Source organism: Bubalus kerabau, chromosome 3 (genome assembly GCF_029407905.1).
Source record: "Bubalus kerabau isolate K-KA32 ecotype Philippines breed swamp buffalo chromosome 3, PCC_UOA_SB_1v2, whole genome shotgun sequence".
NCBI classification, from domain to species: Eukaryota; Metazoa; Chordata; class Mammalia; order Artiodactyla; family Bovidae; genus Bubalus; species Bubalus kerabau.
The window spans coordinates 37,603,245-37,630,689 of NC_073626.1; positions in this window are offsets into that span (position 1 = coordinate 37,603,245).

Sequence of the window (27,445 nt, forward strand, 5' to 3'; positions counted from 1 at the left end):
GCAAAGGGCACTGCCACCCACTTGCTCTATCCTCCTCCTTAGAAAGATGTGGGTTTAGGGTCAAAGGAGGGAAAACACTTTGCTTGAGGTCACCCATGGGGCCAATACTGAGCAGGGACTTGCTGTTTCTGGCCAGGACCGTAAACATGCAAGTTACCCTTGGTTCTGTAGGAACTGGGGCTCTGGGCCATCCCTGGAGCTGCCGGGCTGTTTTGTGAAGAGTAGAGAAGGCAGGTGGTTGTTGCTCACCCTTCTTTGAGCTTGGGTGGTTTTCTTCTTCTCCTCCATCACAGGAGGGCATCGGAGGCAGTGACTCCATGGCACTCTCCAGCTCACATGTTCTGAGTCAGAGGTTTGAGACAGGGAGGTCTGGGCTCCCAGACCCTTGGGGAGAGGGAGGGCGGGGGGTGGACAGGGCATGTGGCCCTGCAGGAAACACTGGATTGTTCATGGCTGTTTACTCAAATCCAGATGGAAATGCTCAACTGCAAGACCACCAGGCCTGGGGTTTTTAATGGCAGCTTCAAGTTGATGCTGAAAGTTTGTGTTTAAAAAAAAAAAACCAAGAGATTTGAAAACATGAGCCTCAGGTGGGACTTTCAAGTCTGGCGTTCATGGAGGCGGATGAGACTCTGAAGACTTTGTGGGTTGGGCAGGTCACTGTGCTTGCAAGGAAGGAAGGAGAGTTTGAGCTCAGAGCGAGGGCTACTATTCCTTCTCTCTCTCTCTTCCTTTTCTCTTTCCTTCTCCCAGCTGGCCAGGTTGGAAAAGGACTTCTGAGACTTGGGTAGGACTGATGAATGGTGCTCCACTGTGAGTCTCTGGGTAGCCCAGAATCTCGGGGTGGGGATGGTGGTGGTGGGTGGGGATGGTCCATGCCAGTCCCGTAAGGAAGTTGGGGGCCACTGGGGCTAGGACACGGTGAGCCGGCCAGGCCCAGGGTCCTCTGCGGCTGATGAGCTGGGCATTTCATACCTGGCTGTAGGCATTTGCTTCACCGAGAACAATTCAGGAGACGACAGGAGCCCGGCATTTGATGAGGGCAAGAAATGGGAGAAAATGGGAAGAGACAAAAACCCTGGTCACGTCCCTTTTAGCCCGCCTCTAGGATGCCTGGCTCTTTGCTGATACAAAAGATGCCTGAGCAAGGGGAGCCCCCAGCACCAGCAGCTGCTTCCCACTCAGGACTTGACCCATAATTATAATCCCTTTCCTTTGATTTTTCTCTGTGAAAACAGCAACATTCCAGCTAGGCTTTGAGCTGTAAAAAAGAAAAGAAAAGAAAAGAAAAAACAGCACTGTGCAGAGCTTAAGAGATTTATAAACACGGTGAAAAATCAGTCTTGTTTCCCCACAGCTGGTTTCCCTAGGTGTGTGGAGGGAGGAGGGGAGTCACAAGTGGGAGTAGTCAGGGTACAGATGTGCAAGACACCTGGGTGTGTGCGGACCAGAGCTGAAGGAAGCCAAGAACATGACTCAGCTGCCAAAAGCCTAGCTCACCTAGGCTCTGGTGGCAATGAGAAAGGTACATACATACACACATAGGTGTCATATGCAGGTGCCCCAGGCGCCCGTCTAAAGGCTTGATAGAGAAACAGAAGCCAGAAGGAGAGGGATGAACCTCCTCTGGACTTCCTGCCATGGAGGGACTGATTAAGTCAGGGAGACGTCCATCAGTGTGCCTGACGATGTCGAAGTTCTACCGTTCAAGGTCAATTGAGAGTACCCCAGCTTTGGGGGCTGGCAGGGGCTCCCGAAGTCATCAGGCCCAATTCTTTACTCTGGAAATGGTGTGTGGCCCATTTTGCAGAGAAGTCATCTGGGTGGCAGGATGGGGGAGCGGGAATTAGCACTCTGATCCGTAGCCCCTGTTCACCTTGGAACCCTGCCTTTGTCTATGGAGTGCTTTGGTGTTAGGTATCTTGGGGAAAACGTGGATGGGTGGCTTTGGGGACTCAGAGCTCCTGCTGCATCCAGAGGCCTGGAGGACTCCTCCCAGGAGGAGAGGGCAGCTAGGGGTGCCCAGCCCTCTGGGTGCAGGCTCAAGGCAGGTGCCTGAGGGACTCTCGTTCTGGCTGGAGTTAGGAGGGCCAGGGGGACCAAGGTGAATATTGCCTCTGGGAAGAGGCAAGGTGTGGTCAGAGCTGGGGGCAGGGCTGGATACAGAGCCAACGAGGAAGAGGGTTATTTTAGCATCTTACTTCTCTGCACTCAGCCAGGCTCAGAGGCCAGGTGGTGTAGGTGTCCTGGGCAGAGATGAGGAAGCTGCTGACTGAGGCTGGGGTGCACGGGGACAGGGGCTCAGCTCTCTGTACCTGTGGGCAGAGCCTCTGATTGTCTCTCTGGGGCTGCTGGGCTGTGCTGCAGTGCCTCCCGCCCATCCATCGGCCTGCCTGCCCCAGTTCCTTCCTCCTCCCACAAGCACTGCCTGAGCTGCATCCTTAATGACCCCCTACTGCCCCTGAGCCTCTCAGGGCTCAGGTTTCCTAATTGGAAAACTCACAGCCTGCAACCCTGGAAAAGGCAATCACCCAGGGGCCTAGGAGGCTCAAGGTGGAGTATGTGGGCTTCCTCCGGCCACGGTATTCTCGCTCCTCCTGTCAGAAATGATGGGAGCAGGACTTGCAGCAAGCATTCAGACCAAAGCAGCAGCCCACATAGAAATGGAGTGTGTGTGTGTGTTTACATGTGTGCATGCGTGTGTTTGAATGACCAAGTCTCTCGTGAATGACCGAGTTTGGGTGTGGCGAAGTCCCTGCAGCTGGCTGGGAGGACAGAGGCACGGTGGTGTGTGCCTGCATGGGTCACTTCTTTGTGTGTGCATGCGTCTGGGCACGCGGGCATCCTCAGCTGTCCGTCTGTGTCTCTGTAGATATACGTGCATGTGTTCCATGCATAGGCGGGGGTGATCTTCTGGGTGCCCGTGTGACAACGCATACTGCTATGGTGTCTGATGGGTGCGCATGTTTGAGTAACATAATGAGCGTCTCTCAATGGGCCGGAAGTCCACTGTCCAGTGTGTGTCTACGGGGGAGGTGGTGCTGGAGGGCTGGAGGGCTGTGGCTGCCCTGGCCGTGGCCCCTGTCCAGCCAAGCCATGTTTTCCAGAATCCTCTGCGTGTGAGACCTGTCACCAACACCTGTGGTCAGTGTGTCGGGGATTTGTCAGTGAGCTCAGTGTCTCCCTGGGCTCTGCTGCCCGCCCACCGCAACCCTGAGCTTCCTCTCTGTCATCTTCGCTCCCTGATTGGGCAGAGAAGGCTCCCGAGGGCACCCCTATGCCCTCAGCACTGTGGTATCTGCCTCTGTCACTGCCTCACCCCCACCACATTCCATCCTGGATCTCAGGGACCCTATCCCTTCTGGACACCTCAGTGAAAGTGGGGGCTATGGTGAACAAAGACCTCGGGGGTCTCCAGGGGACATGTTCTGCCTCTGGGCTCAGTTGCGTGTTCCTTGGGGGCTGGGCCTGGCACAGACAGGTCCTTTGGGGGAACATGAGGTTAAATGAATGAATGGACAGGTGTGCCAGACACTTGCGCTTCCCCTGTGGCTCAGTTGTTAAGAATCCGCCTGCAATGCAAGAGTTTCAGGAGATGCAGCTTCGATGCCTAGGTTGGGAAGATCCCCTGGAGGAGGGCACAGTAACCCACTTTGGTATTCTTATCTGGAGAGTCCCATGGAAGAGCCTCATTCCCATAGAATAGCCTCAGTTCAGTTCAGTTCAGTTGCTCAGTTGTGTCCAACTCTTTGCTACTCCATGGGCTGCATAGTCTGGCAGGTTACAATCCATAAGGTCGCAAAGAGTCCGACACGACAGAAGTGACTTAGCACACATGCATGCCAGAAACATACATATGTGCAGAGAGGTGCCATCTGGCACAGTTTGAGCAGGGAGGTTACTGGGGGTGCAGCAGCATTAATGGGGAGAGTCCAGGCCAGGCAGAAACACCCCAGGTTGAAATGGCCACTCATTGCAGGAAGCTTGAAATTTGCTGCTAGTCACCCAGGCAAGGGTCAGGACCTGATGATGCCTCTTCCAGTGGGGTGCCCATGGCAGAGTTAGGGCACATGTACTCTGTGTCTACTGGCTCTGGGTACTCAAAGTCCTGCTGCTGCAAGATGAGGGGGTGAAGTGAGCCTCCAGGACATATCTTGGGTTCAAAGCTCTAAGGTACCCACCCTCCTTTGCTGGGGAGAAATCTCTTTCCCTCTTTCCCAGGGGCCTCCTGCACCCTCCAGGCAGGCTCTTTCCAGCCCCAAGAAGAAGCTGGAGAAGGACTTCATTTGCCAGCTCCCCTCTTCCATCGAGGAGAGCTTTACCTCTCTGGGCTCCGCAGGCCCCTACTATGCCCCTTGGGCCTCTGCGGGTCCAGTTGTCTCTTGGTCCCCAGGCCCGTGGGCCGTCTCCACCACCAGACCGAGCTGCCCTCCAGTGAAGGAGGAAATAAACACATGTCTCTGCAGAAGGCTAGCCCCACTCCAAGCTTCCCTTTCATAATGAAGATACCATTACATTTTCTGCTCTCAGCAATATCTCAGCAGAGGCAGCTGGCCGCCCCTTGGGTGACATTTTCCTTCCCCATGATGCCAGTCACAGCAGATCTACAAAGACAACCGCAGCATCCACGACCGCTCTGGCTGTCTCCTCCTCCCCAGCCACGGCACCTAGAGATGCTCCAGGCCTCTGTGCCATCAGAGATGGGGAGTGGGTAGACCCTAACTAAGGGTCTAGGGCTGCCGATCCAGAGGGAAGATGCTTTACCAAAGTTCGGAGTCCAGAGGGGAGCTTAGGTCCAACCTGTTCATTCACCAGATGGAACACCTGCAACCCAGAGGAGGCACAGGCTGGCCCAAGGTCATCCAGCAAGCTCCTGATCGTCCACATGTCCGCAGCACTTGCTAAGTGCCAGGGACTATTCTGAATATTTTATTTGCAGTAACACTATCAGGTGTGGGGGTAGTGCTTTCCCCATGCACTCTATGAGGAAACTGAGGCACAGAGCCTTTCTCAAGTTCCTGGGACTTGGTGGGCTGGAGCTGGTATTGAACCAAGTCAAATTCAACATCCATTCACTCATTTGCCAGTGCTCCATGGTCTGTGCCCAGGCCTCTCAGGTGGTGTGATAGTGGTAAAGAACCCGCTTGCCAGTGCAGGTAGACATAAGAGATGCGGGTTCGATCCCTGGGTGGGGAAGATCTCCTGGAGGAGGGCATGGCAACCTATTCCAGTGTTCTTGCCTGGAGAATCCCCATGGACAGAGGAGCCTGGTGGGCTGCAGTCCATGGGGTCACAAAGTGACTTAGCATGCATGCATTGTCTGTGGCCACGCCAGCAACATGACCCTAACTCTGGGTCTAGCACTCTTTCTGCACTGGGCGAGATTTGCAAGATTTCAAATATCACAGCGCCTGTCCTCTCCTGGTATCTCACAGCATCCCAGAAAGGTGATGGGGAAGGGAGAGGAGGAGTGAGGATTAGCCTGTCCTGGTCACAGGTGGTGACACGGAGTTGGGAATTGCCGTACCCACAGTGAATAAGGCAGGTGCCACGATCGAAAACTGAGATCCCAGCTGCCTACCCATGTAAGCTTTTCTACCCTACGTAGGGTCTTAGAGCTGTCTTCACTCTTTGCTCAAGACACAGAGACAGTCCAGTGGATCCTCCTAGGCCGCTCAGCATCACGGGGCCCCTGAATCCAGTGCCGGTGCAGACAGGTGTGGTCTGTGAGTGGGGCGTCTGTGCGGGTGGGGCTGTGCCTCCCCCTGGGACTCAGAACGGAAGCTCTGAGGGCAGCGAGTCTGTTTCCTTCCCTGCTGTATCCGCGGCTCCTCAAACTGCACCTGCTACATAAAGGGTGTGCCCATGATGTGCTGATTGAATAAATGAACGAATGGAACTGGAAACCACTCAGGGCTGCCCAGAGTGGCTGCCGCCTCCATCGGTGAGAACTCCTCAGCTTTATTTATTCCTCTGGGCACCAAACTGTTAGTGTTGGTTTCTACCGAACCCTTGTCAGCAGCGGTCGGGGGAGAAACATCGAAATGACTGAAGTTGGGGATGTCGCACCTCTGGGGCAGTGTGGACAGGATGGGGGTGGTCAGTGACCCCAGAAAGGAAAGACAGCCTCAGCTCTGTTGCGGAAGGTTTGAGATACCTGTGTTAGCAAGTGCTTCTAGCCTCTGCCCTCTGTTCCTCAGGTGTGGCCTTGGGAAGGGGAAGATGGAGGGCAAGATGGAGGGGAAGGTGTCTCACTCTACAGGAAGGGTGATGGACTTGAGGCTGGGGAGGGGGAGAGGGTAGGGTGAGTATCCGGCTACTGATAGTAGTGTCCGCTGCTGTGTCATTAGAGACGGAGGAGACTGGAGAGGGTCCCAGACTCCCCCCAGCCGCAGGGAATATGTGTCAGGCAGGAACAGGGCGAGGCGCCCAGCTTGGCTGCAAAATTGAAGTGGATGCTACAGGCAGTTGAGTTGAAGAATCTTTCAATGCAATGTTTCTTTAAAAAAAATACGCACACAATTATGACAAACTCAAAAAGACAGGATCTGATAGTGTGCTTATACGATGGACTCCACTCCCTGCCCTACGAAGCCCTGTCCTGGGCCTGGTGAAGAATGATGTCACAGAATGGGGGGCCAGGATGGAGGTGGGGCTGTCGTGAGGAGACGCCCTGGGTCTGGGTCCGAGAGGATGAATGGGGACGGTGGTGACTGGGGATGGGGTGGGATATGTCTTGGGAGGTGTCAGTAGAGAGCTGTGATTTGGGGAAGAGGTGATTGGGGTTTGTGGTGACTGGGTGTGCTCAGGAGAGGCTGTGAGTGGGGAAGAGAGTACAGTGGCCAATTTGCCTGGCGCTGGAAGGGAGGAAGAGAGGGCGTGGGTATGAATGTTTCCCTTAAACCAGCCAATCTCTAATTGGGCCCATTGTGTTTATGGTAATTCACACTGGGGTTGGGGCGCAGGAATCTGGAGCAGTGGTTGGGGCCACCTTTTCTGGAATGAGCTGTCAGCAGGGAAGGTGTGGGCGGTGGGCGGCTGGGGCCCCTGCAGAGGGGAGAGTGCAGTGCCGAGCAGAGACCTGGATGCTGGGGTGTCGTTGGACCTGTGGCTTCCCATCACCCCTCTCAGCCCCAGCCCCTTCCCTTCTTTCCATGGGGCAGCCCCTCACTTCTGGCCCCTCCCGAGAGCCCCGAATGCCCAGGACTCAAGTAATTGTTTCTCCTGCAACACTTTCTCATAACAGCAAAGAGGGAAGTGAAGAGGCAGCTTCTCCCCTTAGCACCCAAAGAGACAGGTGGTGGGAGGAGGCTCCAGGGCTTCCCTCTCTGATCCTCAAGCCTGAGCATGGTGAAGTTGAAGCCACAGGGGAGATGACGAGGCACAAGAGAGGGGGCTCCCTGGGCCACCCAGGGCCCCATCAGGTTCTGGGAGGTCCTAGGGTCTCGTATTTGCAGCTTGAGCACTGAAGGAGTTGGGGTGGGTAATGTGCCCCAGCTGCTCCCTGTGACCTTGATGGCCGTCCATCTTTTTTTTTTTTTTTTAAATTTTTATTTATTTATTTGGCTGTGCTGGGTCTTAGTCGTGGCATACAGGATCGTCAGTCCTCACTGAGGCACCTGGGAACTTTAGTTGCGGCATATGGAATCTAGTTCCCTGACTAAAGATAGAATGCGAGCCCCCTGCATTGGGAGCTCCGAGTCAGCCACTAGACCACCAGGAAAGTCCCAGCCATCCATCTTTAACACCAAGGGGGGCCCCCTGTTCCTAACTCTATGCCAAGGCACTGAGGGCTTGGGTGGCACATGATGCCAAGTCTCTGCCCCTTGCTTTGAAGCTTGTGGGTCAATGGGAAAGTGGGGTCCCCCACACAGACAGGAACCAACCCCATCAGGCGTGGCTCAGAACCACCTCTGGGGAGAGGTGAAGACGGGGGAGTCTAAAGGAGGGGGCAGCAGGAGCCGTCGGGGATGCTTCCTGGAGGAGGGGGCACTTGAGATGGGTCTTGCTTTCAGCTCAGTCTTTCAGTTCCCATGGTGCTTGCTCCTTGGGAATTTCCTTGTTTGGGTGTCTGTTCCTGGGGCTCTTTCTGGCCACACTGAGTGTGGGGCTCTGCTGGAACCTGTGGCTGTGCCCTGGTTGTGGCCCAGGAGTGATGGGATGTAGCCCTAGATGATGTCTCTGCTGGAGGAGATTCACTTCACGATTACTCCTGAGGACGTGTACTCTTCTAGGTGCTTAGGTCACTTCCTATTGGACCTTCTATGTCTAGGGTGATAAGCCTCTGCTCTCTGCTTCAGATTATTCTAGAAGGTACCCTAACAAAAGCAGCCTTCCAAGTACTTAGCTCCTAGTCCCTGCAATCAAGCGAAAAATGGATAGCCACATTGTAGATCCCCTGGGTCCAAATTCCATCTGTGCCATGTTCTAGCTGCTAAACTTTTGGTGCTAACTTACATTCTCTGTTCCCCAGTTTCCTCACCTGAAGAACAGGGATAATAACCTACCTCGTAATGTTGTTTAAGAAAGCCTATACACAGAAGGTCATGAAAACGGTGCTGGATATAGGTTAAGTACTCAATAAATGGTGCTTTATGTTAATAGTGGTAATTATTGGTGTGATTATCCTCTGGGGTTTTCTCTCTGCCTGGGGACAGGAGATGAGATTCAAGGCCTCAGCAGCTCCACCAGATCTGAGTTTCTGGCTTCTTAGCTGCCCTCTATCTGTCCTCCATTCAGGAACCTGCCCTCTGAGAAGATGGGCTTGCGGTTCTGCTGTGGAGGCTCCATCCTGCACAGAGCCCCTCCAGGCCAGCCCTCCTCCTGCTCTGCTGGGCAGGGCTGGGTTTCCCCGGCTATTACCTACCTCCTAGTGGCTCCCAGCTGAGAACAGGCTCCTCTTCATGTTCCCCATACCTCTGTTTATCTAAACACAGACACAGACCCTTCGGTTTCATCACTCTGGTTCTTTTCATTTGCATAATTCAGTGAAGTGAGGAAAAAATCCAGGTACCAATCTCATCATTCTATTTAGTTCTGAATACACCGAGAGTCATATCCTGACCTCAGGGTGTTGTTAATACCTATGTAAATTCCCTGCGCATCACTTTGGGAAAGGCAAGACTTTTAACTTTTTTCACACCAGAAGCTTTATGCAAGTAGAGGTTATTTCTTCTCCTACAAACTACATCTCCCTGAGAGCAGAGCTGTGTCTCCCCTCAGTATGAGAGTTCTCCTAGGTTCTGACTGCCTTCTAGACTATTTTTCATCCTTCTCCCACCCCCCCCATAATCCTTCTACATCTTTTTTTCTGTGCTGCTTCTGCCTGAAGAGTTGTCTGGTGACTGGTCACATGCAGCTGGCACCTGACCTCAGCCTCTTTTATTTTCATCTCTCACCTGACTCCCCGATTCTGGGCCTGGACAGAATCTTTCTAACATCCCAACATGGGTCAGACCATCTGCCTGTACATCGCTGAGCCAGCTGCAAAACCAGGTCACCCTCCCTCTCCTTGTCTTTCTTGTCCCCTTTCCCTAATAGAATTATTTTTCCTCTGCATTGTGCACGTCAGACGAAGCTTCAACAGACGCAGGTTCTCTGCACTCACTGGAAATCCTGAGCACAGTGATGAGATGGGTATAATGAGAGCCTTGATGTATAATCAGCAAAGCACAGGCCCTTCGCACCTTCCTGTCCCCCCTCCCCCCTGCACCACCACCATCATGGCTTGGTTGCAGGACTGGGAGTGGGGCTGCAGGCAAGCTGGGGTGGGGTGCTGGTTCCCAGTCCTGCCGTTTGCTAGTGGGGTGACCAAATCGGGGAGGACAGATCCAGGTGGTTAGTGGATTCTCATCACAGCTGGTGTCTCAGTGGCCGGAGCGGGGATGTCTCCCAACCCCAAGTGGTTCCTGTCCATCCCCGGGACACCAAGGCAGTAGCAGGGATGGTCCAAGCCCTGCTCCTCCCTCCTCTTTGGAGCTTTGGTTCAGGTCACAGCCTGGCTTTCTGGCTGCCCCAAGCTCTCCCGAGCATCCAGGACCCAGCTGTCCATCTGCTTACTCGGGGTGAGCCATCGTAATCATCCTGATAATGACACTAATCATGCAGCCTTGTTGTAAATGCTCCGATGCCCGCCAAAGGGCACTCCCTGCCATTATTGCATCTGACAGGCAGGGTGGCTGAGACGCAGTGATATCGAGAGGGTTTTTTTATGATCACACAGCATGGCGGCACCAAGGCCCCTCTCCCTTTGGCCCCTTTCTGCTTTCTGGAGTGACAGAGACCCGAGGCCTGACCCTTGGCTGCCCCAGGGAGGTGATTTGAAGCCTGGGCTTTGGAGTCAGACATGTGTGCTAAGTCTCTTCAGTCGTGTCCTAATCTTTGCGACCCTGTATAGCCTATCAGGTTCCTCTGTCCAGGCAAGAATACTGGAGTGGGTTGCCATTTCCTTCTCCAGGAATCTTCCCAACCCAGGAATTGAACTCTCATCTCTTATGCCTTCTGCATTGCCAGGCAGGTTCTTTATCACCAGCTCCATCTGGGAATACTGGAGCCAGACAGACCTCAGTCCAAATCCCAGCCCTGCTGTTCTCCATCGTGGGCCTTGGGCAAGTTGCTTCATCATGCTGGGCCTCTGGCACCTCATCTGTGAAATGGAGTAGTGGCCTCTTGCCCAGGGATTTTAGAAGCGGCAGGCAGGGCGCCTGGCACTTGGTAGTGCTCAGTAAGTGGCATCCTTCTTGGTCTGGTCTTGTCTGACACCCCACTGCCCCTTCCTCTTCCTCCCAGCAAGGTGGCCCATAGCCTGTGTCCAGGGTCCCAAGGAGGGTGACCAGAGAGGGGAGGCAGAGAATGACTTCAGATGACATTAACAGCAATTCCCAGTGCAAATCAGCTTCTTCTGTGCCAGGCAACACCCTAAGCTCTTTACATGCAGCTTCTCAGTAAATTCTCAGAAAGTCCTTATGAAGTATCTATTATTATGAAGCTCACTCCCAGGAGGGGAAACTGAGGCACAGGGAAGCTACACAGTTGGTTTCAAAGCCTGCCCATCTCGCAGTGCCTTATCCAGGGTCCACACAAGGTGACAGAGCTAATACTGGGCCTCGGGGCTCCCAATCCCCTCGAATGTTTAGAAAGTGGTTCAGACTCTGCAGCTCAGACGGCCTGGCCTGTGCCATTTACCAGCGGTGTGACCACAGGCAAGCTCCTTCGTCCCTGTGTGCCTCAGTTTTCTCATCTGGAAAATGGGGATAATAGTTATAGGACTACTTATGATGTAAGAATTAAATGAGCCAGTGCTTGGAAAGAAGTTAAAACAGTGCCTGATGGAGTCTAAGTATTCAGTGAACTTGGCTATTCATCATATTAGCGTAATAACATTAGCACATTGGTGCTGTTCGATTCTGCATCTACCTTGCCTTCTCACTTTTTCCTCAGTTCAGGCTATGCTGAGGTCTACACACTTGGCTTCCAAATCCCCTCTCCTCCATAACATGCTTCTTATGATTTAGCAACCCCTCTTTCCATAGGGGCTTCCCTTGTGGCTCAGCTGGTAAAGAATCCGCCTGCAATGCAGGAGATCTGGGTTCAATCCCTGGGCTGGGAAGATCCCCTGGAGACGGGAAAGGCAACCCACCCAAGTATTCTGGCCTAGAGAATTCCATGGACTGTATAGTCCATGGGGTCACAAAGAGCTGGACACGACTGAGTGACTTTCACTTTCTTTCACTTTCACTTGCCACAGGTGCACTGCTCATCTCCTTCAGCAGGACATCGGGTCTGTACACCCAGGGCATGCATCGATCTTTTATTTTTTGTTCAAAGAAGGGATGTCCTGTCCTCTGCTCCTGGGGCATTTGGTGCTGGCTGGATGACCTGATGCCATCGAGGAAGCTGTACCTTAGTTTGGTTGGGGTGATGGACAGGGTGCTTTTTTCCCCCTGTCAGTTGTCAGTAATTGACAGAGGAGATGACTTGAGCATCCCTTAAAGGAAATCTTGTGTGTGTGTGTGTGTGTGTGTGTGTGTTGAGCAAGAGAGCAGTAAAGTAGAAAACAGCCCACTCAGATACTTTTTTAGAGCAGGGAACAGAAAAAAATTCAGTTGGTACAACAAGCAACAGAAAATATATTTTGATTCTGTTTTTCGTCCAGTTAAGGGAAAGAGAAAGAAAAGACAAGGAGACAGAGAAAGGGAGAAAGAGGAAGGAGGAGAGAGAGAGCAAAGCAAAATAGAGACCCATGAATGAAGCAAGAGAATGGTCACTAAGACATTCTAAAAAGCCCTGAGAAACATCCTCCTCCTGTCGGAGCCTAAGACTCTGGCACTAAGACTTTTAAGAGTTCTGTTGCATTTTTACAACCATAGGCAACCTGTCACCTTTCTGTGCTTGACCTGCAGTCCAGGTGAATTAAGCTGAGGACCTGATTAAGCCTGAAGGCTGGAGGCCTTCATAACCGCCTTGCTGATATCATTCTTGTGTTGTGCTCAATACCCACCTGCTGGGCTCAAGGCACAAAATTGACAGGGTTCCGCCCTTAATGAGCTCCCAGCCCCAGTCGGGGAGGCAGACACGTAAATAACGACGATCATAAAAGTCAGGCTGCTATAATTACTATAATAAAAGTTCAGATAAAGAGCACGGAGGAGAGATGAGTTAATTCTGACTGGGAAATCTGGAACCACTTTGTAGGGAGTAAGTGATAAGGCCTCTGGGACAAGGATCAGGGTTTCTGTAGGCAGGGCAGAGGTGCTGGGGGTGGGCTGGATTTTGTGTTCAACAACTTGGGTTTAATCTCGGTGCCACTTCCTAGCTGTGTGCTTTGCACCTCTCTGTGCCTGTTTCTTCATCCAGGAAGTGAGAGTAACAGTCTCCTAAGGCTGTTGGTTTGTTTTGTTGTTGTTCAGTCACTAAGTCGTGTCCAACTCTTTGCGACCTCATGAACTGTAGCACACCAGGCTCCTCTTTCCTCTACTATCTCCTGGAGTTTGCTCAAGTTCATGTCCATTGAGCGGGTGATGCTAGCTAACCAGTTCTTCCTCTGCTGCCCCCTTCTCTTTTTGCCTTCAGTCTTTCCCATCATCCAAGGTCTTTTCCAATGAGTCAACTCTACGCATCAGATGGCCAAAGTATCGGAGTTCCTATTTCATCATCAGGCCTTCCAATGAATATTCAGGGTTGATTTCCTTTAGGATTGACTGCTTTGATCTCCTTGCAGTCCAAGGGACTCTCAAGAGTCTTCTCCAGCACCATAATTTGAAAGCATCAATTCTTCAGGCTATTACATGAATTCATAGTACTATTACATGAAGAGATAAAATATGTGACGCTGTCTTATGAAATATCCACTGTGGGACAAAAGTGAAAAAGAACACTAGGGGACCTGGTTGTCATAGGATGACTGTGACCACTGGGCATGTTACCCTCACGTGAGACTACATAATTGGTGGCTACCTGGAGGTGGGGGCTGGCCAGCATTTGCCCATAGCTGTCTGTATTTCCTGACCACTGGGTACAATAAGGAGTGCAGCTGGCTAGGAGACCATCTGAGCAGAATAGGGATTCTCTTTGGCCTTTGGAAAGCCAAAAATGGCCCTTTTATGGGATACGGGTAGCTTCATGCCCCTGTGGCGGCTTAGATGGTTGGGAAGTGTGTCAGCTCCTGTCCTTCTGCAGCTGGGCACAAACGAAAGTTTAGTCATGTTAGGATGAATGTGTCTTGCCCTGGCAGTGGCCCCACCCACCTCTCCCAGCCCACTTGGGCATGAACAAGGCAGCTTTCGTTCACTCTTGAGTGGGCGAGGTGAGCTGCCGTGAACTGGAGGTCCATTCCCACCACCTCTGGGACTGATGACCCCCAAGTAGGACTAGATTGCAGCCTGTGCTGTCTGCCTGAAACAAGCCCCAAAAGGGGGAAAGAATTTCAGGTCAAGGGAAGAGCACCTACCTGGCACATGGTGGGTGTGCAATAATAATCCTTGGGTGACTCCATGGCTGTGCAGGGGGCAGCCATCTCTGGTGCGGGGTCAATAGGGGAACTTCAGGGGGTGAGATTGGAAGGGTCAGTGGGGGCAGAATGAGAAGTGGAGCATCTCCTGTGTCTTGAGCACGGGGATGCTCCAGGAGCTGTGAGGAGACCCAGCATCTGCCCACAAGGCATTCCCAGGTTCCTTCATGGCCACTTTGCTTTAGGTGCTGGGCACTGTTGCTTCTTGGCCTTTTGGCAAAGATCAAGTGTAGATTCTGGGGACCATTAGATTCTTGAGCAGAAAGTGGCGATGCTGGAGGACATCCTGCTGAGAGGTGGAGGATGGAGTGGGGGAAGGGGCAGTTCAGACTCCTAAGGAAGAACTGGAATTGGTGACAGCCCAGCCAGGACAGAATGAGGGCAGAAAAGGGGATGGCAGTGGGACCAGAGAGGATGGCAGGGATTAAAAACCTATCATGTAAATAGAACCAGCAGGGCTCAGGGCCCAGGGGAAGCACCCTCAAAAACAAAAAACTAGCACACAGATAAGACAGCTGTAAATGCTCCTTGGAGACAAGGGAGAAGGAGGGAGGAGTCAACACAGCTCCAAGGGCAACTGAAATTCTCCTGTGCTGCTGGAGGGAGGCGATGTCAGGGCAGACACTTAGAAAACCATTGGGCAGGACTGATTACAGCTGTCTCTGTGCAGAGTCTGGGACCCGGGAACTCTCTCCTAGTTATAGAGGTGGCAGAAATGCACACATATGCCCCCCAAAGATGTGTTCTCCGGTGTTGACAGCAGCGCTGGATATCTACAATAGCTCCAATGGGATGCAGCCCAGATGCTCCCCAGCAGAGGAGAGGAGATGTGACTTAAAGAACACTGTCCAGTAAAGCAAGAAAGGTGAAAATCACAGCACACTCTGCGACAGTCTCATGAACAAAGTCTCCTGAACATCTGAAAAAAGCCAGACATAAAAGAATACAGACAGCAGGAGCCTGTTGATATAAATTACAGAAACAGATGTATCTGTGGTGAAACAAATCCAGACAATAGTCACCCATGTAGGGGATGGGCTTCTAGGCGGGCTGGGTCTGTTCTGTTTCTTGATCTGAATGGTGTTTTCACACTTCTATGCGTGTGTTTATTTTGTGCAGATTCACTGAACTTATAACATGAAACTTTTCTGTATGCATCTTATAGTCCCACAATCAGCTTTTTTTTTTTTTTTGGTTGCACTGCAAGGCTTGTGAGATCTCAGTTCCCAATAGGGATCAGACTGGGGTCCCACAGTGAAAGCTCCAAGCCCTAATCACTGAACCACCAGGGAATTCTTTCCACAAACAGCTTTTAAAAAATATTCCGTTTCCCCATTCCCCCAGAAAGGATCGGGTTTGGAGCAACCAGCCAAAGAGTGATGAGAGTAACCAAGGTCAGGAACACAATGGCTGAAGCAGGAGAGAATTTAGTTTGGACTCCTTGGCAGGAAAGTTATGACCAACATAGACAGCACATTAAAAAGCAGAGACATTATTTTGCCAACAAAGGTCCGTCTAGTCAAGGCTGTGGTTTTTCCAGTAGTCATTTATGGATGTGAGTGTTAGACTCTAAAGAAAGCTGAGTGCAGAAGAATTGATGCTTTTGAACTGTGGTGTTGGAGAAGACTCTTGAGAGTCCCTTGGACTGCAAGGAAATCCAACCAGTCCATCCTAAAGGAGATCAGTCCTGGATATTCATTGGAAGGACTGATGTTGAAACTGAAACTCCAATACTTTGGACACCTGAAGCGAAGAACTGACTCATTTGAAAAGATCGTGAAGCTGGGAAAGATTGAAGGCAGGAGGAGAAGGGGACGACAGAGAATGAGATGGTTGGATGGCATCACCGACTCAATGGACATGAGTTTGAGTAAACTCCGGGAGTTGGTGATGGACAGGGAGGCCTGGCATGCTGCGGTGCATGGGGTCAGAAAGAGTTGGACAGGACTGAGCGACTGAACTGAACTGAGGTTGATTTAGGGTGCCTGAGGGGTCAGTCAAGAGAAACTGAACTGGGCCCTGGGGCTGGGATAGGAGGTAGATGGCTTGCCACCTGTGGCTCCTGGAAACAGGGGCAGGTCACCCGCGAGGAGTGTAGACAGTGAGGAGAGAAACCTGCACAGAGTTGGGTGCTGGGAATACCAGGGTTCAAGGGCAGACAGAGAGGGAGATTCTCACAGGCAGCTGGGAGGGGGTGGTCAGAGGTTCAAACCCAGGAAGGGGTGGGATTCAGGGAGAAAATGGTCACTAGGGTCACATGTTAGTGGAGAGGTCAGTTCAGTTCAGTTCAGTTGCTCAGTTGTGTCCGACTCTTTGTGACCCCATGAACCGCGGCATGCCAAGCCTCCCTGTCCATCACCAACTCCCAGAGTCCACCCAAACCCATGTCCATTGAGCCGGTGAGTCAGCTCTTTGCATCAGGTGGCCAACGTTTTGCAGTTTCAGCTTCAGTATCAGTCCTTCCAATGAATATTCAGGACTGATTTCCTTTAGGATGGACTGGTTGGATCTCCTTTCAGTCCAAGGGACTCTCAGGAGTCTTCTCCAACACCACAGTTCAAAAGCATCAATTCTTCTGTGCTCAGCTTTCTTTATGGTCCAACTCTCACATCCATACATGCTGCTGCTGCTGCTGCTAAGTCACTTAAGTCGTGTCCAACTCTGTGCAACCCCATAGATGGCAGCCCACCAGGATCCTCCATCCCTGGGATTCTCCAGGCAAGAGTACTGGAGTGGCTTGCCATTGCCTTCTCCCATCCATACATGACCACTGGAAAAACCATAGCCTTGACTAGACGGACCTTTGTTGACAAAGTAATGTCTCTGCTTTTCAATATGCTGTATAGGTTGGTCATAACTTTCCTTCCAAGGAGTAAGCATCTTTTAATTTCATGGTTGCAGTCACCATCTGCAGTGATTTTGGAGCCCAGAAAAGTAAAGTCAGCTAGTGTTTCCACTGTTTCCCTATCTATTTGCCATGAAGTAATGGGACTGGATGCCATGATCCTAGTTTTCTGAATGTTGAGCTTTAAGCCAACTTTTTCACTCTCTTCTTTCAATTTCATCAAGAGGCTCTTTAGTTCCTCTTCACTTTCTGCCATAAGGGTGGTGTCATCTGCATATCTGAGGTTATTGATATTTCTCCCAGCAATCTTGATTCCAGCTTGTGCTTCTTCCAGCCCAGCATTTCTCATGATGTACTCAGCATATAAGTTAAATAAGCAGGGTGACAATATACAGCCTTGACGTACTCCTTTTCCTATTTGGAACCAGTCTGTTGTTCCATGTCCAGCTCTAAATGTTGCTTCCTGACTTGCGTACAGGTTTCTCAAGAGGCAGGTCAGGTGGTCTGGTATTCCCATCTCTTTCAGAATTTTCCACAGTTTCTTGTGATCCACACAGTCAAAGGCTTTGGCATAGTCAATAAAACAGAAATAGATGTTTTTCTGGAACTGTCTTGCTTTTTCGATGATCCAGTGGATATTCAAGCCTGATCATTTTGACCATCACCACCACTACCACTGCCTCCTGTATCCTCCACTCCCACTACCTGCCTCCAAATCTTTTCTCTCATAACGATCTACTTAGTCCAGTTACCCTCCCCTGTTCTGAACATCACTGCCCACCCCTACTAACTTAACTCAGTCCCTTTTGGATTCCTAGAACTGCTTCCGAGCCAGAGCTCCCCTATCCTCTGCCTGTGCAATCGACTGTTCCAACCCAAATGTGGAACTTTCCATTTATGTCTGTTAGACTTCACCTTTCTGTCTCAGCCGCAGAGGAGAGTGGAGGAGGGTGAGGCTTGGATGTTGGGTGACCCAGAGTCCAGAGTCTGGGTGGAGCAGGCAGCTGGCATCTGTCTCTGCTTCAATCCCTTCTGGATCACCTGCCCCAGGCCTGCCATTTCCCCAGGTCACAGCACGCATGTTGCCTAATTCATTTCCCTGTAGGGACCACAGTTATTTCTAACCACCAGAAGTGAAAATCTATGCTTCTGTTTGAGTGTCTGTGATATGAAATTAGAAAGTTGAGAAAACCCCTACAAAACCACAAGGATCCCTCACATTCAAATAACAACAACAATGATAATACTACCTACTGTTGATTGAACCTTACTTACTATGTGCCAGCATGCGCATATGTAACCTGATTGAACTGTCACATGGACCGTGTCCGGTGTATGCAATGATCGCTCCCATTTTACAGCTGGGGAAATTGAGGCACAGAGAGGTTCACAACCTTGCCCAAAGTCACTCAGCTAGTAAGTGACAAAGCTATGGTTTAAACCCAGACAGCTCAGACTCTCTACTGCCTTTCATGAAATATTACGAGTGATGTGAACTCAGGAAGCTGTGACAAAATATGCATAATCTACTCGTAAGACAATTCTTGGACCTTCCATTTTGGGCTTAAAATGTGCTGCTTGATGACTTAACAGCAAATTTATTTCCTTTCTGTATTCTATTTGGTTTAAGCAAATATTTTTTTTTTACTGACTTACGTTTTTTTTTAAATTTTTTAAATTAGTTGATTATTCATGTTGTTGCTGTGAGAGAGCTTCCTGTCATTGAGAGAGGACGTGAGAGGACTTCTCACTGCAGCGGCTTCTCCTGTTGAGGAGCACGGGCACCCAGGCTTCAGTAGCTGTGGGACACAGGCTTAGCTGCCCCTCGGCATGTGGAATCTTCTCTCCTGCATTGGCAGGCAAATTCTTATCCACTGGACCGCCAGGGAAGTCCTAAGCAAATATTAAGCTGAGTTATATTTCCCTAAGGCCACATTGACCAGCTGCAGGAAACAATGTGGATAGTTAGGTACACAGCTTGGTCACAAATTTAGGTGGGGACTAAATTTCACACGTTCTTGATTTTATTTCGACTACCGTAATACTCACCCTGAATCCTCACCTCTCACCTTTGATTGATACGGAATTTCAGTTTCTGTCATGATTGGGACTTTTCTTTCCTACTCAGTTGAGGGTTGTGCAAAGGTCCTGGGGTCCTCTGAAGTGCTGGCTGACCTCCCACATCTTATCAGTGCCTTCAGAGCTCCTCTTTAGAACACCACAAGTAATTTCCTCACCAAATTTATACTTTTTTTTTTTCTAAAAAAAGACAAAAGGGGCCATGACCTCAAGCATCTTTTACTTTCCATCCTGAGAACATTCCTGAAGCCTATGGGGAAAAAAAAGAAAGAGAGAGAGTCAAGACACGTGTGTCCGTGGGGAGGTCTCTGTCTACTAGAGGAGTGGGAGCCGCCAAGGCAGTGCTTTCCCCAGACTTGCAAATGAACTGAGCCCAGGTGATGTCGTGGGCAGTGAGAATAGGGGAACTGGCATGCCTCATTGGAGTGACCATTCTAGGAGGCCTCCTAGAGAATCTGAGGGGACCCAGGGTAAAGATCAGAGCGCCCAGAAGACTCTGCCTCTTGGAAGAGTGAAGGAAGGAGTATTAGTCTAGCCCAGAGCCCCCAGCCTCTGGAATGAGCCATGCCTCTTGGCTTAGCATAGCAGCAGCAGGGCAGACAGGAGGCACTTAGTACCCCAAAGAGGGAACCCCAGAGAAAACAATGGAAGACAGAAACAAGGGCTCCCAACTTCTGAGCGCTGGAATTCTCTAGGGTCAGCTAGGTCAGCTTCCTCCTCGTGTTGAAGAACAGATCTGTATTTAAGAGCTGAAAAGCTGTGGCCTCCCATTGGGTTCCTCTGTTGGGCCCACGTGCCCACAAGGGTACCTGGAGTGCCTGGACATCCAGGAGTTACTGCTTTCAACCTGGTCCCCGTTAGCAAGCTGCCAGGGGGAAGATAGGTTTGAGAGTTGGCAACAAAAACCCAACTGCTTCCTTTAATATACTTAAAACAAAACAAAAACTAGGATATGCTATAGGGGCTATTTGAGCTCTGGCACCACAGAAAAATGGATTTGAATTCCGGCTCTGGCGCTAACCAGCTGTGTGACTTTGGGCAAGTTTCTCAACCTCTCTGAGACTCCGTATTCTGTTCTATTATTGGGAATAACCACAGCCACTTGATAGGATTGTATGATTTTGTGTGTTTAAAGCACATGCAGTTAGTAACTGCATATTATAGCTATTAGAAGTTACAATTATTATTATCATCTGGTGACAAGATGTCCCTCCATCTCCTTTCCATGACCTGAACTACAAGCTGAACTTGGCTCCAAATCTAGGCTCTGACCATGGAGTTTCAAATGCCTTATCATGTTTTGTTTTAATTAATGTAAAAACAGCATCATTAGGCAATCATGAATGGATAGAATAATTTATACTAGATCATTTTCAAACTCTTCTGAAGTTCAGTATGGTAGCTTTCTACTTAATCATTTATACACTCAGCATATCTCTGGCCAGGCACATATTCATTCTTTCTAAACAATCTGGAGTCCAGTTTCCTAATTTTCTTTCTGATTGGCACATCATCTGTAGTGGCTCATAACTGGAGCCTCTGGGCCCTGGAAAGAGTCCAGGCTTTGTGGTTAGACAGACCTGTTTTCCAATTCTGGCTCTGCCACTTGCTAGCTGTGTGGCTTTAGATGAATCTCTCTGAGCCTCACTAGCTCCTTGGGTATAATAAATAGTACATTACCTCATACAGGATGGGGACCAATTAAATAAAATAAAATCTGCAACCTCTGGTTTAGGATAAACACCAGTGGATGTTAGTTTCCTTCTTGTTCCTTTCCATCCTTTCATCTTCGTGCAGTGGGCTGTCCTGGTATATTGCACTGTTGGATAGGAGACCAGAAGTTGAGGCTTAATCTGACTGCAGCTCTAGGCTTTTCCTTTTTAAAAGTTTCTGGAGAACTGCTCTCCAGTGCAGAGAAGGTCCATTTCCATTTCACTTCTAAGGGCGAGTGAAACACCTGTCTCCCAGAGGAATTTCTAGAAGTGCCGCATGTGAGCCGTAACTGGTCCCACGTTCAGGGCCACTTCCCTCCACCACCATGGCTGGTGCAGCTAGGAATGAACTTCCGCTTGCAAACCCCAGTTTCTGCCCTCAGTGGCCCCTTTTAATACAAAGCGTTTGTCTTTTCCTCTTGATGGAGATATAATGGGCTTCATCAAAACCCTGCCCTCCCTTTCTGCAGCCCCTTCTCACCAGGAACATATCACTTAATGCTGACCTTGAGGAGGAAGGGATCTGGCAGAGCCACAGACCACTTGGTCTGGATTCTTGCCTTTGGTTCCTGTAGTGAGGATCCGCAGGCTCTCAAAGGTGATTCCTATAGGAAGTATGTGTTCAGTCATGTCCAACTATTTGTGACCCCGTGAACTGTAGTCCGCCAGGCTCCTCTGTCCATGGGAGTCTCCAGGCAAGAATACTGGAGCCGCTTGTCATTTCCTACTCCAGGGGATCTTCCCGACCCAGGGATCAAACCCATATCTCCTGCATCTCCTGCATTGGCAGGTGGATTCTTTACCATTGAGCCACCTGGGGAGCCCTCCTATGAGAGAAGAGCCCCTGAATCTGTAATAGTAGGATAAGAGTCAGTGAGGATAATGGACTGGGAAGATATATAGGGGTGTCCTTCTCAGCTCTTTTCAGGTCATCCAGCTTAGACCTTGACGAACCCTGCCTAAGGATGGACCTGACTGTGTACAGACCTGGCTTTGAGCCTGGCTGTGCCCTCACCTGGGTGTGTGATGCTGTGAGCGCTGCTTCACCTCCTGGGTCTCAATCTGCCAAGTCCCCCGTGCAGATTAAATGTCAGTGGACGTTCACTCTTTCTTGTCCCTCTCTATCAAATTTTGTAGACTCTATCTATAAAGTGTGGGCTGAGCGTGATTTCCTAAAGCTTGGGGTTAGTGACGTCGCTCAGTCGTGTCCGACTCTTTGCGACCCCATGGACTGTAGCCTATCACACTCCTCCATCCATGGTATTTTCCAGGCAAGAGTGCTGGAGTGGATTGCCATTTCCTTCTCCAGGGGATCTTCCTGACCCAGGAATCGAACCCGCGTCTCCCACATTGCAGGCAGAAACTTTACCATCTGAGCCACCAGGAAGATCCTTGGGGTTAAGGAGGTGGTGAATGTGCAGAGAGGAGAGGGGCAGGAAGCAGGTGAATGGTGGGGGGTTCTGTTGGCCCCTCCAATGGCTCCACACATTTGTCTTTGGAGTGCCAGGTGCCCTGGGGGCACCAATGGGACAGGAACAGCTGGCCTTGCCCTCACAGTAACAGGCGGGGGAGGGGGGGAAATAAATGGAGAGAGACCTTCCAGGCAATGTGAAGAACTGATGTGCTAAAGACGGATGGTCGTGCGATCCAGGCATGACGCCTTCCTGGTGGGACAGGCTGGAGAAAGGTATCATTTTCCGGCCTTGCTAAGGTTTGTTTTGCGGCCCCTTCAAAGAAAACTATAAAAGAAGTTTAATTTGGCTTCCACGGCTTGGAATGACCTTTTCTGCTCACTGGGAAAAGGCCATAATTTGGTTTTGAGACTGACTCTTGATGGTGCTGCCTGGAATCAATCCTGCCCATTTGCGCCTGTCTAGTAGGTAAGCTCTCTGAAGAAGCATCGTTTTCATCAACTAGACAGGAGACAACAGCAGCCCCCCCCCCCCCCCTTGCAGAGGATGCTCCGCAAGCCGTGCCCAGAGCAGCGCCCAGCAAACAGAGGATGGAATGAAACCAGGAGCATCTTGGAGACTGGGACTTTTGATCCCTTCCTCTTCCCAGAATAGGTTCCTGCCCGCATGCTCAGTGTCCACTTTGGCAAAAGGTGGTGACTTTTAGCTGGTTCCTGAGAGGGTAGATTTTAATACACAGAGATGGAGAGAGTAGAGAGATGTGGGTGGGTAGATCATGTAAGGTGGGGTCTTGGGGGCAGAGTTCCAGGACAAGATTGTGTAGGAGGTAACAGTGGCAGCCCCTGGTGGAGGCCTGGCAGTGCTGGAAGGCCAGAGGAATGGGTGGGCTTCCTGGAGGAGGTGAGAGGGGTGAGCTGGCATAAGGGAAAAGTGAGAGGAAGGTGTGGCAAGAGGAAGAGCCATGGGGCAGAGGGTGGGTAGGAGCTGGTGTAAATCTCAATTCCCTCAGCTCATAAAGTTCTGCAGATGCATATTTCTGTCAGTTTTATATTAACATTTACATAACAAGTAGATTGAGAGATTGCATTATTTACATATATATGGAGGCCGGCTGGAACTGGGGAATCCTTGTGCCTGTACATGACGTTTTATTGATTAATAAATTAGACACTTACAGATCAAGCACAAATCAAATTCATCCATTTCAGACACCCATCAGGTGCAAATGAATGTAAATTGGCGGCTTCATTTGCATACGGAAAGCAAACCATTTAGTCGTCATTTGTCACAGGCACCCTCGAGAGGCTGTAATTTGCCTTGTGGCACCAGCCTGCAGCAGGGCCGTTCAGGCGCTGCGTGATTTCTGAGACTGGCAAGGCAGCTCGGCTCCAGGCAGGTGGGCACCAGTGGCTTGGGGACTGCTCCTGTCTTCAGCTCCCTGTCCTCGGTCACCCGCCTGCCCCACTGGGGTCAGTGGAGTTGAGTGGAGGCCACTGTCTTGTCACAGAGTCAGAGTCCAGTGACCAGAACGGCAGGACATCCTTTTTTTTTTTTTTTTTTCAATTGCAGTATTTTTGGAGAAAGCAATGGCACCCCACTCCAGTACTCTTGCCTGGAAAATCCCATGGATGGAGGAGCCCGGTAGGCTGCAGTCCATGGGGTCGTGAAGAGTCGGACACGACTGAGCGATTTCACTTTCACTTTTCACTTTCATGCATTGGAGAAGGAAATGGCAACCCACTCCAGTGTTCTTGCCTGGAGAATCCCAGGGACGGCGGAGCCTGAGGGGCTGCCATCTATGGGGTCACACAGAGTCAGACACGACTGAAGTGACTTAGCATAGCATAGCATAGTTGCTTTACAACGTCGTGTTAGTTTTGCTGTATGATGAAGTGAATCAGCTCTATGTATACATATGTGCTGTGTTAAATTGTTTCAGTCATGTCTGACTCTTTGCGACCCTGTGGACTGTAGCCCACCAGGCTCCTCTGTTCATGGACTTTTCCAGGCAAGAATACTGGGGTGGGTTGTCATTTCCTTCTCCAGGAGATCTCCCAACCCAGGGATCGAACTTGTGTCTCTTATATTTCCTGCATTGACAGGCAGTTTCTTTACCACTGGAAAGTCCAGGTATACATATATCTGCTCCTTTTGGATTTCCTTCCCATTTAGGTGACCACAGAGCACTGAACAGAGTTCCCTGTGCTATGCAGTGGGTTCTCATTAGTTATCTGTGTTATACATTGTAGTGTATGCACGTCAATCCCAATTTCCCAATTCATCCCACCCGCTTTCCCCTCCTTAGTGTCCATACATTTACAGAACTGGAGGATACCTTGAAGTCCATCTCTACCAGCCCTGTATTTTATAGATAATGAACTGAAGTCTAGAGAAGGGAAGTGACTTTTCCTAAGGTCACACAGCCAGGTGAATGTAATACCAGGACTAGACCCCAGTTCTCCCCACCCCAAGAGCAGTGCTTTATCTGTGATGCCACACTGGTTCTTTCTAATAGGAAAGAACCTATTTCTCCAGAGTCTAGAGCTTCTGGAACCACTGAACCCCGAGTCCCACTTCCTGGAGCAGGGCTTAGGCGTGAAGGTTCAGGATGAAGACAAATTGGATCTGCTACTCTTAGGATGTATTTGTCCACAAGTCTCTGTCACAGCCTGAGTTCAGGGTACCGGATGGCTCCTCGGCCCTGGGAATATCTCCTCCACCATCCCTCTGATTCCTCAAATTTCTTTAACGACAGAAAGCGCTTTTCATTTGACGCAAGAAAAAGACACTGTCTAAAGGCTGGCTGGGATGGGAATAGGCAATGAAGCAGGAGAACCTTGGTCTCCTGCCTGGGTGAGCCAGGCCCCAAGAAGGATGGAGAAGGTACAAGAAGGGGAAATACCAGAGGCCAAGTTCCACCTACTTCACAACAGAAGGGAGAGGAGGTCTGCAGGTGTGTGTGCATGATGTAGGGTCCAGAATGCGGTTCAGGGCAGAGGGAGGTGGCTGACCCTCTTGTCACTGACTGCCTGAGATCCCAGGTGTCTCACGTGGCCTCTCCAGCCAGTATCCTGTGTGCATGGGGGAACAGGGCTGACACCAAGCTTAGCTCTCACGGCCATGCATGCCAGCACCTGGTCCTGAACAGCACACAGTAGGTGCCCAGTGGGCTGAACTATTATTCACAGGGTCTCTGGTAAAATAAGGTCCAGTTATGCCAACTTACAAGAGCTTTTGGTGATAAAGCACCTGAAGCTGCTTCAGCACTAAAAGCAATGGGAGTGCTTTGGTTTAATGACTCAGTGTAATTAACTTTCTCCGCTGAGCAGTGGGGCTGAGCTTGTAAAACCCACTCCTGGTGAGTTCAGTGGTGATGCCATCAAGCAGCTGTCCAAAGGGGTGGAACTGGAGTCCTCAGTGGACGTTTAGAGGGAGGAAAAGGAGGGGTTCAAATTCACCAATACTGAGCATATATTGAGCGCCTACTGCGTGCCAGGCACTTAGGTATTATCCCGTTTGTCACTCTGGCCTTCAAACAGTCCCTTGAGCCTCTGAGCCACTGTAACAAAAATGGTAACAGGCGTGTAAAAGCTCACACCTGTGGAGACTTTGATGCTCTTGGTCTCTCTAACGTCGCTGGGACAGTAGCTTCATTAATCCAGTCCTGGGCCCTCACCCACCTTGCACACATCCCGTGGCACCCCTACCCTGACACTCAGCCCAGCTCCTAGCCCATCACACAGAGCAGAGAAGCCAACCAACAGGAAGCAGCTAAAGCATCAGAGGCGTTGGTCCTCTACTCTTGTTTTCCTTTAAACACTCTGGGTACACATGGAGATGCTGCTGCCTTTCCAAGCCAATGGTTTGCAAACTGTAGTGCTCGCAGGATTCCAGGGCCCCGCCCCCAGGAGCTCTGAAGCAGTGAAGGCCAGGGGCCCAGGAATTCCCATGCAGGTAGACAATGACCTTTGCATGGTCCCCTTGCTGACCTTGCTTGCTTGGGTTCCACTCCAGTACCAGCAGTGAAGTGGGTTACCAGTAGCTTTAGCCAGAAAACTCTCTGTTTCACCCTCCCTTCTCCCCACACGTCGCTTCTCCAGCTTCTTGTGAGTTTTGGGGCAAGGTTACAGGTGCTTTGGGTGGTGGGCTCTGCCCTGGGTCTTCTCTCCCAGCAAAACAGGCTGGACTGTCAGCTTTCCGGCTCCATCACATCATCTCTGAGCTCCGCGTTCCCTTGGCTGTGGCCCACATGCCCCATGACTCCACGCTTGTGGGCGCCCCTAGACTCAGCCTGACTTGTACCTGGGTGCACCCCTCCTCCCAGAGTGGGCAGTCAGACCTTGGTTGCGGGTTAGGTTTTCCTCATTTCTCCCTGCACTGGGCAGGCCTGCCCTAGCTCCCTGCCACTCTCCCCCAGGATCTCCCAGCATGACTTGCAGCTGGCGGCAGCCACCACCTCCTACCTCTTGCTTTGCCATGAGGACCCATCCACCCCAGAGGCTGTGTGATTTTCCTGCCCCTCCATTGGCTGAGCAGCACCTAGGACCCCATATAAAGACTCTCTCCCTTACTTCCGGCCTTGGAGGTGTGGCTTCCCTCCCTGACTCACTCCCCAGGCCGCCCATCTCACACATGAAAACCTGGGCTGTGAAACTCACCTTGTCTCAAACCCCACATCGAGCACCATCTCACGGTGGTGGAACTTTGCTAGCAGCCCTTCTGGGAGCTGTTCCCCAGCCCAAGCGGTCCCTCCCCTCCTTATCGCTGGCTTTGTTCCTTCCCATGGGGGAAGTAAGAGATGGATAGAAAGAGGTGGCTCAAGGTGTGATTCAGCACAAAGAAGCTCCCTGCCCACCTCCCTCCACACCCCCAAGACAGCCCTCAGCCACAGTCCCTCAAGGGCAGAGCCCTAGAGCATCTTGTTGCTGTTTTGCGAATCTTGAGTGATAATTATATGTATAAAATTTGACTGCTTAAACTGCTCAGGATTAATCGGCACCAACACACAGAAACGCGCCTTGCCTGTAATTAGCCATTCCCTGGCAAATGCATTTTGTAAAATAGCACTTGATTTTAATAACAGGCTGTTAGTATTAGAACACTGTGCCCATTTTGTTTCAAATTGTCAGAGAAGCCCCCTTGCTCTGGTGCCCCTGCCTCTGCTCCCAGGTGCTTTGGGCTCTGAGATCCTGGTTGGGGGTCCCGGCGCCCCAGAAAGAGGGTTTCTTAGTGGTGTCTTCCATCCAGACCATTCTAAGCCTCTCCCACCCCACCCTCCATCCTCTCAGGGTGCACCAAGATCTCAGCTGCTGGCAGAACAGAAGTGAGAATCACAGCCCTTCTCATCAGAGTGCTCCCTCCCGTCCTCCTCTCGTCTCCCTCCCCTCCA